Below are 12803 nucleotides of genomic sequence, written 5' to 3' on the forward strand. Positions count from 1 at the left end.
CTTCATCATCTTTTCGGGTAGGCATGGATCGAACATTATATTTCTGTCTCAGCTTCTTGGAAAGAGGGGAAGACATAATCTTCCTCCAAATGTGGGAAGGTGCATTGAAATGCCTTTTATGGTTCTTGCTCTGACCAGAGGTCATAAAGGAATTGAACTTCATTTTGGCCCCTGCCACTTCAGCGATGGCTGCAAAAGGAAAAAGAGCTGCACTCTATTTTTGATGCTGATTTTAACTGTATTTAACACTGGAAACTACTTAAATTCATTATCACATTTTTAAAGGGCAAGAATACTCAAAAGTACTCTTCTTGCACCTGTATGCTTCTGTGTACATGTGTATGTTTTCTGGTTTGTGATTTTGTTCTAGTAATTGTTTTTTTTAATTTTCCCTTAATCATCCATTTCTTTAGTGTGTATTAATCCTCATTGTGAGCAGTGATGAAATTAGTGTGTTTCTCTTCCTTCTCTTTCCCCACCCTCTCTAGCACCTGATTTTAGGTGATTATATCACTTTGCTTAAGAGTTTGCCTTTATTCTGTAAATATGCTTATACTAATGACTATCTTGAGATACTGATGATGGCACCTTCATTGTCCCCTCCTATAGCCAAGTGGTGAGTTCCATGGGACCAAATGTCAGACAAGGAAAGGGAGTGGGTCTATCACACCGAAGATAATACCTGAATGAATGGTAGGCAGGTAACATCACCCATCACTGCCCCTCTACCCTAGTATATACCACCTGATTGCTTGGCTCAACTCCCTTGTTCACATAAGATCTCTAATATATTCTCTTTCTCCTCAGAAAAGCCAAGAATTTGATATCCTTGTCTTACATTCTCTTTCCTAGAGGAGGTCAAGACCTTCTGCCATCATTTGGAAAGCAAGAACTTAGCTTAATTTTCTTAGTTTTTCTTAGTTCATGAATTGATTTAGATCAATGGTTTTTTTTTTTTTTTTACCCATGATCTCTGTTTGGTCCAGAGATTCGAAGATTCTCTTACATTCAATTATGGAAGCAAGGTAGAGCTGGGATAGAATCTCATTTCTTGCCCAGTATTCATCTGCCATGTCAAATTCTATGTAATTCATAAATTCAGCCAAACTTTACTGAAGATACTGGAATAACTCACTTGTACAGAGCAGGGGAGGTCAAGTGTAGGGAGGAGGCTTAAATGATGTAGCTCTTGTCATTTGTTTAAGAGATACACCACAAGAATGTGTTATAGATGTAGCTGTGATCAGGGCTCAATGACTTCCACAGATGGCTGTCTACTCAGTGAGCAGCATAATGTCCCCACATACAGGAAGCCTGGGAGTGTAGTTGTCAAATCTCAGTGTGAGCCCATTTGTAGGAGTCCAACATTTTTATGGTTTCAGTTTACATGTTGGCAAGATGCTGGGTAATAAGATCATGGCATAATGTAGACGACAGGTTTTAATGTGTATAGGCATTTTAAAAATCAGCAAACCAAATTAAAGGAATTTTTTTCTACAGGTTATTTCTAAAATAGTGCTTTTAAATGTAGGATGGCCAAGTATTAGTGAGTATTTGACAAATTTGAGGAAAAAAAAGTCAGAAGTTGAAGACAGACATACAAAGTATGATCTATGAATAACTGGAGTGCCTGAATGAGAAAACCAAAGCAAAGACATGAAAAAATATTAAAAATTATAATTCCTTATTTTTCTGGAAAGAAATTCTTTGAAGCTGCATTATAAAACCTTCACTGAGTATTGAAACAGAATGACCAATATCAAAACATATTCTAGCTAAAATTACTAGGGTGTAAAGGAAGAATGAAGTCTTTTCAGCATTAGAGTAGAGCAAGTGACATTATGAAAAGAACATAGCATCTCATCATCAGTTTTGATAATACTTTGTGCCAGAAGAAAATGGGGTAATATATTTGTGGAAAGAAATGTGAATCATGGTGCTATAAACAGCAAAACTGACATGAAAGTGAAAACAGCACTGAAATCCAACTTCACTGGCTTGAAGTTGGGTAATATTGTTCCCATGATCCCTTTCAGGTGAGGGAACAGATTTCAGGAAATGAAATGTCTAGAAGACATTGGTAGGACAGATGTTAAGTCTTAAATTTACAGTTATTTGTCCATTCATTCAAAGTTTGTTTAGGGTGCTTATCTATCTGTTTATTTTATTGATAAGGATGAAGAAAAGTAGTTGGAGAGATATTGTTTAATGTATTAACATCTAAAATTAAATGTCAAAGCTATTCCTAAAACTCAGTGTAAATCTTTCAAAATGAAAAATAAATTTTCCCTCAATTGGCTGATTAGGGAATTGGGTAAAAGGGGCTGAGCACTGAGGCATCTCCATTTCTTTGGTATTATATCCCCTTTCAGTCTCCAAACATCATATAATCTCCAGATCCTCTGAGACTCAGACTGAGGCCTCCAGCTCAAGGTCTTTGTGCTGTCAGTAGTAGGGATCACTGGGGAGGCACAGAGGTAGATGGAGGAGTTTTTCTGGAGTGGGTAACAGGACCCAGAAGACACCTCGGATCATTAATTGTCTGCATTTTGACCAGCCAGTTCATGTTTCCACCTCCATGTTCACATAGAATACTGGAAACCTCAGTTTCTTCTCAGTTTTGCTGATTTTCCTAAAGTGCCAAAAGAAGGTTAGGAAAGCAATGGAATGGACGTGAACTTGTTTCCCTTCCTCTCTTCATCCTATCCACTCCACACTCACATTTCCTCTTCCTCTTCTTCCTGCCTTTTCATCCATTTCTTCAGTGTCTTCAGTGTATTCTAGGAAAAGAGAATTTATGAAAAGAGACTCCTCTTCCTTGAAGAGTGTAGACAGCTACAAGGAAAGGAACCCCCTTGATGACCATGTGCACATGTGCAGGAACACCCTGCAAGGGGAGAGCCCACCCCAGAACTAACTTCACAGGTGCTCCTTCCACTGGGTGTGGCCCAAAGCTTCTGCAACCAGCCCAGTTCCCTGCCTGGACCATTCAGGCTTATGCAAGCTGATTCAGTGATGCACGTATGTTAAAACCAGGGCAATGCTAAGAAAATAGGTAAAGAGGATGGAAGAAATTTGTAGACATTGTTGTTCCCATGACCTCAACTTCCTGGATGAGACCACTTCCTTCAGGATAAGAATCATAAAATAAGGAACAGACAGAATGGAGAAAAGCTGTAAAGAGGAGTTATGAATAAGAAAGGGAGAGATTACAAAAAAGACAGAAAGAGGAAGGAAATTACATGCAAATTGTTGTTCTCTGTATCTGATACTTCTTCAGAAGCTGTGAAGTAAGCCTCCTGGTAACCAGGGCAGGAATGGTGATCTATCAACCTTATGAAAGAAAATGGGAAAGTTAGGGTTGAGGGCAGAACTCAAGCTCCTGTTGGTTATGACAGGACACAATTCTGCCTCACCTTCAAACTCCTCTCCTAGGGCCTCAGTCTCTTCACCTCAGCTGTGAAGAAGTGGGTGTAAGATTCCAGAGTCCCTTTCCCAGCTCTCAAATACTATAACTATGGCTAGTGAGAAATGCCTGTATCCTCTTGTTCCTCTAAGAAGGCAGATACTCTCCATGTCTTTTTATACATGATGTCTTTCTTCTCCTTTTTACCACCTTCACTACCTCCCTGCCTCTTTTCTCTCTCTGTATTACTGCCCGTTTTCTCCTTGTCAGTTTCCACCAATCATATTCTATAATACAGGAACACTGGAGAGCAATCATTGTTCCCATATTATTCCCTTATTATGCTGCCACCCTCTCCAAAATATCAATTAGTCAATTAACCAATCCACTCTAACCAGGGAGCAACTATCAGAAGCATGAAGTTGAATCGGGTCTTGTGTTCTAGCCAGTCAACTCTGCCCTGATCCCCACTTGACAGTCATGCCTCTCCCTGTACCTTTCCTCAGTCTTGTCCAGGCACCCATCAGTGCTAGTACTCCAGTGGTTTGATGAATTCCCAAAAGATTCCACTTATTTAAGTGGCCTGTAGATCCCCTAATATATCACTTTCAGACTAAGTGGATACAGACATGTTACTTTACCTCTAATCTTACATTCAACCCCTCCAATCAATTCAGAAACCTATAGGGATGCTGTGAGGACAAAGTGTCTTCCATGAACCTAAGGTCATACCAGTCTCAGGACAATCACCTGATTTATAGGATTAATGGTCACTATCACCCACAGGACATGATTCAACTCCATGCCCCTGAGAGTTGCTCCCTGATTTAAAATGGGTTGGTTAATTGATCCATTGATTTACTGAAGAAGGTGGCAGTGTAATATGGGAATAATATGAGAGGAGCAGGGACAGCAAGAGCCAATATGTGTAGCAAGCCTGGCAGTCCATTCACACAAGGCCCCCAGAAACCCAGCCAGGCTTTGGAATGTGTTGGAGAAAGAGTTGTATATGAACCTCTCAAATGGAAGCAATTTCAGGTTTTAATCTAATCCCAGGACTTTGGATTTGTGTGAGCAGTAGAGAATAGAAGGATGTTCAAGGATATGTTTCCTTCGATACCTTTCCAGCACCCAGGTGCATGTGTAGTAAGCCCAGAGCACAGTTCTTTATGTCAGAAAGGATAAAACATTAATGAAGTGCTACCAGACCTTTAAGTACAGAGGGAGAAGCCCTAATTCTCAGCCACCACCTGGCACCCAGTAGAAGAACTTTGTCCCAAGTCTAGTTGATAGTCTGGGAGAGCTTGTGTCCTGCCAGATCCCCTCCATTGTAGGTCAACACCAAAACCTCAACTACACTCTCTTGTGTTTTATTCCCAAGAGCTGCTAACCAAAGAAAAACAAAGGCTTTGATGATTGGTCTTATGGGAAAGTGAATCTTAAATAGCATAGGAAGGAAAGATGATTGTAAACACAGTACACTCAAAGAACATGATCATAATACTTCTTACTATTGTTATTAAATATGGAAAGAATAAAGCAGACCTCCATGTATATTTCCATTACTTTCTGATTTCACAGTCCCTTCTTCAGTTGCTAAAGTAGCAGTGTTACCAGACTGTTTCTGATAACCCACTCTCATTGGATCCTATCTTGAGTGATATTGCCTACCTGGATTATCATTTTCATCACTGCTGGTGGAGTCATATCTCTGATCGACAAACCAATCTTTAGGAACACGAACATTTGCAAGAAAGTTTTTGGAGAATGTGGCACACCCGTCCCTTCCTTCTCCACTTGATGGCTTGCTGGCTACCCAAGATCACCACAGGTTCTTAGACCATCCCTGGACTCTGTGGAGTCAGAGGCCTTCAATAAGACATTATAGGGAAACGGACTTTGGCCCAGTGGTTAGGGCATCCGTCTACCACATGGGAGGCCTGCGGTTCAAGCCCCGGGCCTCCTTGACCCGTGTGGAGCTGGCCCATGCGCAGTGCTGATGCGCGCAAGGAGTGCCGTGCCACACAGGGGTGTCCCCCACGTGGGAGAGCCCCACGCGCAAGGAGTGCACCCATAAGGAGAGCCGCCCCAGCGCGAAGGAGGGAGCAGCCTGCCGAGGAATGGCGCCGCCCACACTTCCCGTGCCGCTGACGACAACAGAAGCGGACAAAGAAACAAGACGCAGCAAAAAGACACAGAAAACAGACAACCGGGGGAGGGGAGGGGAATTAAATAAATAAACAAAATAAATCTTTTAAAAAAAAAATAAGACATTATAAATGGTTTGCAAATGAGCAAGATGGAGAAAGAATCCCCTTTTAACTATTACTTCCCCCATTTTGATGGACCATTAAAGCTCTTACCTCCAAACTTATCACCCTGAAATTCTGACTGTTCTGGAAATACTCTGTATGAGATGAGTTCAATGAAAAGACCAATGGCAGGCTCAGAGCAGCTGCCTGGGAAAGTGTATTGTGAGGATGGAAATGTTCTTTCTGCATTGTCCATGCCATAGCTACTAGCACAAATGGCTGTTGGGCTTTTGAAAACTGGATAATATTACATTGTGCTGCAGATGCCCTGAAGGTGTGGTGCTCAGTAATAAGAATTGAAATCATGACTGTTCCAAACTCATAGATGATTCGAGATCCCACCAGGCCAAAGAGATGTGAACAAAGTATATAGAAGTTGGAGTCAAATCACTTAATATCTCCACAATATGGTTTCCTGTTCTCTAGATGTGAAACTTGAAAATTCATTCACCTCTCAATCCTTCCATATCTCATACGTTTTGAAAAAGTCAGATATGGCTGCTTTTCTTTTATCATGACCAATCAAAATGCCATGATCAGACTATAAAGGCTTACTAAGAGGTGAGATATATTACTAAATTAAGATTGATTCATTAAATCTTAGTAAGAGGTGTTCTCTAATACAATTTTATCCATTTAGAGTCCTGTGAACATTTTCCTGAAGGGTAATGGGGTATTTTCCTGGTTTACTGAGGTATACTTGGCATAAAATAAACTGAACCTATTTAAAGGATATAATTTGATAAAATTTTGAGATATACCCATGAAGAAATGAACTGGCATTTTTTACACAGAAAGCTGACATTAGCAACTATTTAGTGTTAGAGAAATCTAGGAAAACACACATCGTCACACATTCTCACACATGCACATTGAGAATCATACATACACATCAGGAAGCTTCTTTCTGTGTAGAGGTTCTCTCTAGACAAAGCCAACAAGGAATATTCATTGCTCATCATCTAGATTTTTCCTCAGCAAGTGTGTGATGAGAGAATACATACTATTGTTGCTTGCTCTTGGAGCCACCTGCAGTTGCAGAAAAGAAAACACTATAATGATCAGAACTTGCTGTGTTGTATTTGTAGAAGGCTTTTGAAAACCAGATGGGAAAGAGAGCCAAGTAAAGGAAACCAAAAAGCAAGTGAGGGGACACCTGAGGAGAAGGCATGATGAGATTTTCCTGTATTATGTATCTCTCCATTTTCGTTGGCATTTAAAAAATTCTTAATCCAAGAAGAAAATATGGCTGCTAATGAAAAACTTCCTTTTATAATCTAATGCTTCCATTTGTGATTGTCCTTTTGAAACAGAGATTGGCAGGTCAAAACAGATGCCAGGTGAACACAGTCCCCACCAAGGAAATTGTACATATCATCTGTAAAGTAATGGTCATATTTAATTGAATGGAAAAAGAAAAATACAGAAAGCAATGGTTCTAAAGGGAAACTTACCTTGGAATTAGATGGGGCTTCCTCTACTGCCCTGGCTCTCAGATCTTTCAGCAGGTCCTCTGGGGAGCTAGGAGGATAAAGAGTAATAGTATATTGGAGTTGGTGCCCTTAGAGTACTCTGAAGTTTTGCTTGACATGGACAAAGGATTAGAGTAATATGGAGGCAGGTATTTAACAAGGATAGTGTGAGCTGCTGATGAGTGGAAAAAGGATAGCAAAATGGAGGTGCAGGAATAAAACAAGATGCAGTCCTTGACTTTGTAGCTAATGACCTCCCAAAGCAATGTGAAATAATCCAAAAAAGTTACAAAATACATGCCATTGTTCAATGATGGATTATCATTCCTCCTGCCATTTTGAAGTCCAACTAAAATGCTACTATCACCTTGTCCTGTATACAAAATCATCAGTATTCATGGTTCCACATATGTCATCTCTCTCTTTTTTTTTTCAAGGAGGTACGAGGGATTTAACTCTGGACCTCATTCATGGGAGGCAGGCACTCAACAACTGAGCTATACCTGCTTCCCATTTTCATATTTTGTATAGGATTTTTTCCTCTATTTAAAAAAAAGTTACATTAAAAAAAAGTAAGAGGTCCCCATTTACCCTCCATCCCCCTCACCCCACTCCTTTTCTCCCACATCAACAACCTCTTTCATCATCATGGGACATTCGTTGCATTTGGTGCATACATTTTGGAGCACTGCTGCACCACATGGATAATGGTTTACATTGTAGTTTACACTCTCCCCCAGTCCACTCAGTGGGCCATGGCAGGACATACAATGTCCAGCACCTGTTTCTGCAGGATTTTGCTGTTATTTGTGCATGAACATTTTATTCGCTTTCCAAACTTTAATAATAGGGTAATTGTTTTAAAGACATTTATAAATTTTATTGTGGGACTGGATAGGCAAAACATTCTGTTTTATTTTTTTTAATGCTTTATCATAAAGATACTCAGTTATAGAAGATTTGAAGATATTTAAATACTGTCATTTAAAAATTGACCACTATAAATCATGTTATTTTTCCTTCCAGTCTTCCTTTTCTATACCCTGAATGCTTATTCATTGAATGTGTTGGATGTCCATCTTTGCACTATCCAGGCACCAATTTGATAGTTCATTACTAAGGGGAGACGTGAATTGAGTGCTAAGGCTCTAATGCAGTTACAAAAGTTGCAGCAAGGATGATATACACCAGATCAGTAGCCAAATGGTAACTTGAGTTCTTATTGGTCACTGTCCCTAAGGCATGCAGCAAACAGTGCCGAGCACTTCTAGGACTCAAGAAATATGCTAATATCTCCCAATTCCTATCTGTTTGGGCTGTAGTGTGGAGGACTGACTTAGTTAAACCAGATTGTGCTTGCAGTCGTTCAGAATCTGAGCTGAACAGGCATGTGTACTTTCTATGTGCATTTCACACTATGTCAATTCATAGTTTGTAGTAACGGCAATAATAACAGGTCTGAGTCATGTGATCACTGAATTGACTTATGATGGACAGGATGTGGGGTCTGTGCAGGTCTGATACATTCAGGAATACACACAAATGATCAGTTTCCCTTGCTGGCACGGTGTAGAATCATCCCATGGCCAAGTGATGGGGCTAGGTTATGGCTATAGCATCAGGGTCAGGGACACTCATGTTTGAAATTGTAGGCTAATTTGTCTCTGCACCTCAGTTCTTCATCAGAAGAGTGGGAATAAACAGTCATAGTATGGTAGTGTTGAAGGTTGAATGAGTAAATATATGTAAAGGGTGTAGTAGTGGTTTTTTTGAGAAGTTGTCACTGGCAATTGTGCTATATAGGTGGGAAATAGCTTCTCCACCCCCACCTTCACAATCTCATCTCAAGGACTCTAACATAGATATCTCCAGCCCCGGTACACAAACCCTCACCAGCTAAAGGGAACATAGCTGCCTACAAGGACTGTAAAACATGGCCATGACTTAACTAGAAAATAATCACATCCCCATTTCTCATTCTCACCTGGAAGCTGGAATCAGGGTGGCTCTTCAGAGTAAAGCAAGCACACAGTCCCTGGGGATTGAACGCAGGCCCTCATACATGGAAAGGAGGTGCTCAACCACTGAGCTAAATCAGCTCCACCCTGGTTTTTTAATTATCTAGATTTTTTCAGAAGTTCAAAAATGCATATCATTTTCTCTTGTACCTGAGGCCACCTGTAATTATATTAAAGAAAATACTCAGGATCAGATCATGCTGTGTAGTGTTGACACAGATCTTTTGCGCTTTTGGTGCAGATGGGAAACAGTGGTTGAGTGAAAGATCCCATAAGTAATTGTAGGAGACACACATGGAAAGATACAAGCTTTCCCTAGATAATGCATCTCTCATGTCTATTTTGGTTGGCACAAAAAATTCTTACTCTTAGAAGGAAAAACCGCTGCCATTTAAAAAGCCCATATACTTGACTCCCTGCTGTTGCTATTTGTAAATAACAACTTGAAACAGTAATAGAATACTCCCTAAATAAGGAAATTCTATATGTCATCTATAATGTACATGGTCAGAATTTTCATATCTGAACTCAATTGAAAATGAAAGGAGTAAGTAAAGTGACAATTTTCTCAGACAAAGAAAGGCAACCTTACCTTGGAATTAGATGGGGTCTCCTCATCTGCCCTGTCACTAGGTGGTTCCTCCATCAGGCCAAGGCCTCTCTTTAAAAGGTGGTACACATTCTAATAGATTCTAATAGTGTTTAAGTGCCCATCCTGTGCTGACCAAAAGTAATTTGCTTGCTTACAAAAGCCAAATTGATTGTTAGGGAGGCATCCCCCACTTAAAAGAGCTCATTATCAAAGTTGAATTTTAAAAGTCCCATTCAAGTACTTGCCAAATTTTCCCTATATACCAAAAAAAAAAAAAAAAAGGCCATCAGAAAGGCTCTATGTCACCAGGCCAAACCAGAAGAAAAAAGGTTCAAGTATACAAACAGGACTGCTCTTACTAGCTTAAACCATAAGAACCAAAGTTCAAAATGTCAGTTCAAAAGTCACCCCTAAAAGGTCTAGAGCCTCAACCAAAAAGAGGGATGTTCAGAACCAAGAGGACTCACAGATAGGAACTCAGGGCTGTTGGGGAGATGGCAGAGCTGAAGGGGCTCTTGCCTTTACCATGCTCAAATCCAACAGTAGCTCCAGAGTCAGGTTGGTAGTTACTTAGAATCCTGTTTCTAACACTATGTAATGTCAACTGAGAAATAAACTAAGCTGCAAGGCAACAAAGGCATTAATTTAGGGTCTTAGAGTTGCAATTAGGGGAGCACAGATTCAAGTAGCAATCCAAATCATGTCCCATATTTGTATTTCTAGGCAAGGGGCTTTAAAGAAGACTTGAGAAGTTTTTTGTAGTTGTAGTGTATTTGGGGTATTCAGTATACTATATTGTCCTTCAGGTTAGATAGTTAACTGAGTTCTTTATCTTGTGTGTGTGTGTGTGTGTTTTAATGGTCAAAGATCAGAGAAGAAATACTTTCAAATATTAGCATTGGAGTATGGATGTGGCTGAAGCAGTTGAGAACCTGCTTCCCACATGGGAGGTCCCAGGTTTGGTTCCCGGTGCCTCCTACAAAAAAAAAAAAAAAACCAACCAACCAACCAAAATCAAACAAAAGAAACCAATTCAGGGGAACCGAAGTTGTTCAGTGGTTAAGCACTGGTTTCCCACATATGAGGTCTCAGGTTTAATCCCCAACCCCAGTACGTTAAAAAACAAAAAAAATTACCATTGGTATTTTTTTCAGTGGTGAGCTTGTGATTTTGATTCCCTTTGCTGTGTCATCTGAAGTTTCTTAAATAGTATGTATAAGTTGCATAGAGAAATAACTATTTTGAGTGCTAATGACACCTGTAAAAGTAAAAAGGTCAAATGTGCTTCTGAACACTTGCCTTGAAATGCTTTTCTAATGCCTTACCCAGCATGTTTTTGACAGCAACTGTGATGTTCAAGGCCAGAAGATGGATGTGATTGGGAACTTGGACATTGGAATTACATGTTCAGGGCTGATTCCTGACTCTGCTTCATGTCAGCTGGGAAATTTACTAAATTGTCTGTGTCTCATTTCCAGATCTGAAATACAGAGCAAGTATCTTTGGCCTCATCGGCTGCCCTCAGAATTAAGTAATGGTCCTGGCTCAAATCAGAGATACAATCCATATTATTTTATTGATATATCTAGTGTTCTTTTTCCTATTATTCACCTGTTTACTCAGTTACTTTTCTTCATATGGTAATTCATAACTGTAATGTATAAGTATTGTGAGACAAAAGTCATCCTAAATTCCAAGAGCAATACCCACAGTGCAGTTCTGACCTTTTTCTACCCTCCAATTGACAAATATTTATGGACAACAAAGGCAGACTGGATAAACTGGGGGCAAAATAATAGTTAGTTGGCACACTGTTCTTATGTTGTGTTAAAACTTCTGCCAAAGGACTAGGCCCAAACTGAGTGTGAATTACTAAAATATCTGTCTGCAAAACCAGAGCATGGAATATTGCAAACTACTTCACAATAGTTGTGAATTAAAGGCAGCCAAGGTGTCTTTTGTTGTTTTTGTTGTTGTTGTTGTTACTGTTTTCAGGAAAGTTTATTACCAACACCTGCCAAGGGCATTACAAATAATGGGGATAGAAACCCAAACCAAACCTTGAAATACTTGAAAACAGGTCTGCTAGAGAGCCAGATGGCCCCAAGTTGTCAGGGAAAGGAAGTAACAACAGTGAGCATTCTAGACAGTGAGCTACCCTGGAGCCTGAGTCTGTATATTAGTGTGACTATTCTGGGGCAAGGGGGGGTCAGAAATCCTCACCTCCATAACCCCAGTGTTGCCCTGGATGGTGGGGAGGAAAGGCAGAAGCAAGCACTGAGGGCACAGACCTTACTGAGTCTAATCTTGGTGTCACTGCCTCCAAAACTGTGAAACAATAAACTCCTTTAAGCCAACAAGTATGTGTTAATATGACATGTCAGCCATGGTGTACTGAAACAGTTCCTTTGAAAAATCCTCTTGCCCCAAAGTTCCTGAGGGGAAGAATTGATGCCCTGGAGGAGGTGGCTCACCCACAAGAAGAGTACATATCTTGACCCAGCCTCCTGTCTCTACATTTCCATCCTTGATGCAAAATATGAGGTAGTTTCCCCCACATAAAGGCCTTCTGAAGTACCAAGGATGTCCAAATTTTTGGCCCTCCTCCCCCAGCATCTTCACAATACCTTCTGCCTCATGTGAGTCTTCCTGGGGTTGGACTACCACCTGAAGTGACCAGTGGTCTGCTTGGCTCCTCTACTGGCTCAGAACCTAAGACATTCCAGACCAACTGCCAGATAACAGCTATGCAAAGAATTAACTTCACCTTTAACTCAACTACTCTGGAACAACAGTTAATGTCATCAACTGGCAAAGTCACCCACCTGACTGAGGTTTGGTGAGTTAATGAATGAAGTCTCCCTGTTCCCAATTATCTCCCTGACTAAATATTTGAACAACTTTCTTAGTGTGGAGTCTGTACCTTCCCTGTTGAAGTCTTTCTCATCCTAAGAGTACCCTTTCTGGAAGATATGGGCATGAGACTTTGTGTTCTAATATGTA

The 12803-nt window shown here is 40.3% G+C and overlaps 1 long non-coding RNA gene across 1 annotated transcript; it reads right to left on the minus strand.

Moving 5' to 3' along the window:
- Positions 1-2187: 2187 nt before the first annotated feature.
- Positions 2188-12480, minus strand: LOC131277082 (uncharacterized). Its single transcript, XR_009184284.1, has 5 exons — positions 12428-12480; positions 9175-9368; positions 7173-7239; positions 2722-2780; positions 2188-2632 (listed from the first exon to the last, which is right to left on the minus strand). It is a non-coding gene; the product is annotated as an uncharacterized lncRNA (long non-coding RNA).
- Positions 12481-12803: the final 323 nt, after the last annotated feature.

The sequence above is a fragment of the Dasypus novemcinctus genome, chromosome 31 (assembly GCF_030445035.2).
Source record: "Dasypus novemcinctus isolate mDasNov1 chromosome 31, mDasNov1.1.hap2, whole genome shotgun sequence".
Taxonomy (NCBI): domain Eukaryota; kingdom Metazoa; phylum Chordata; class Mammalia; order Cingulata; family Dasypodidae; genus Dasypus; species Dasypus novemcinctus.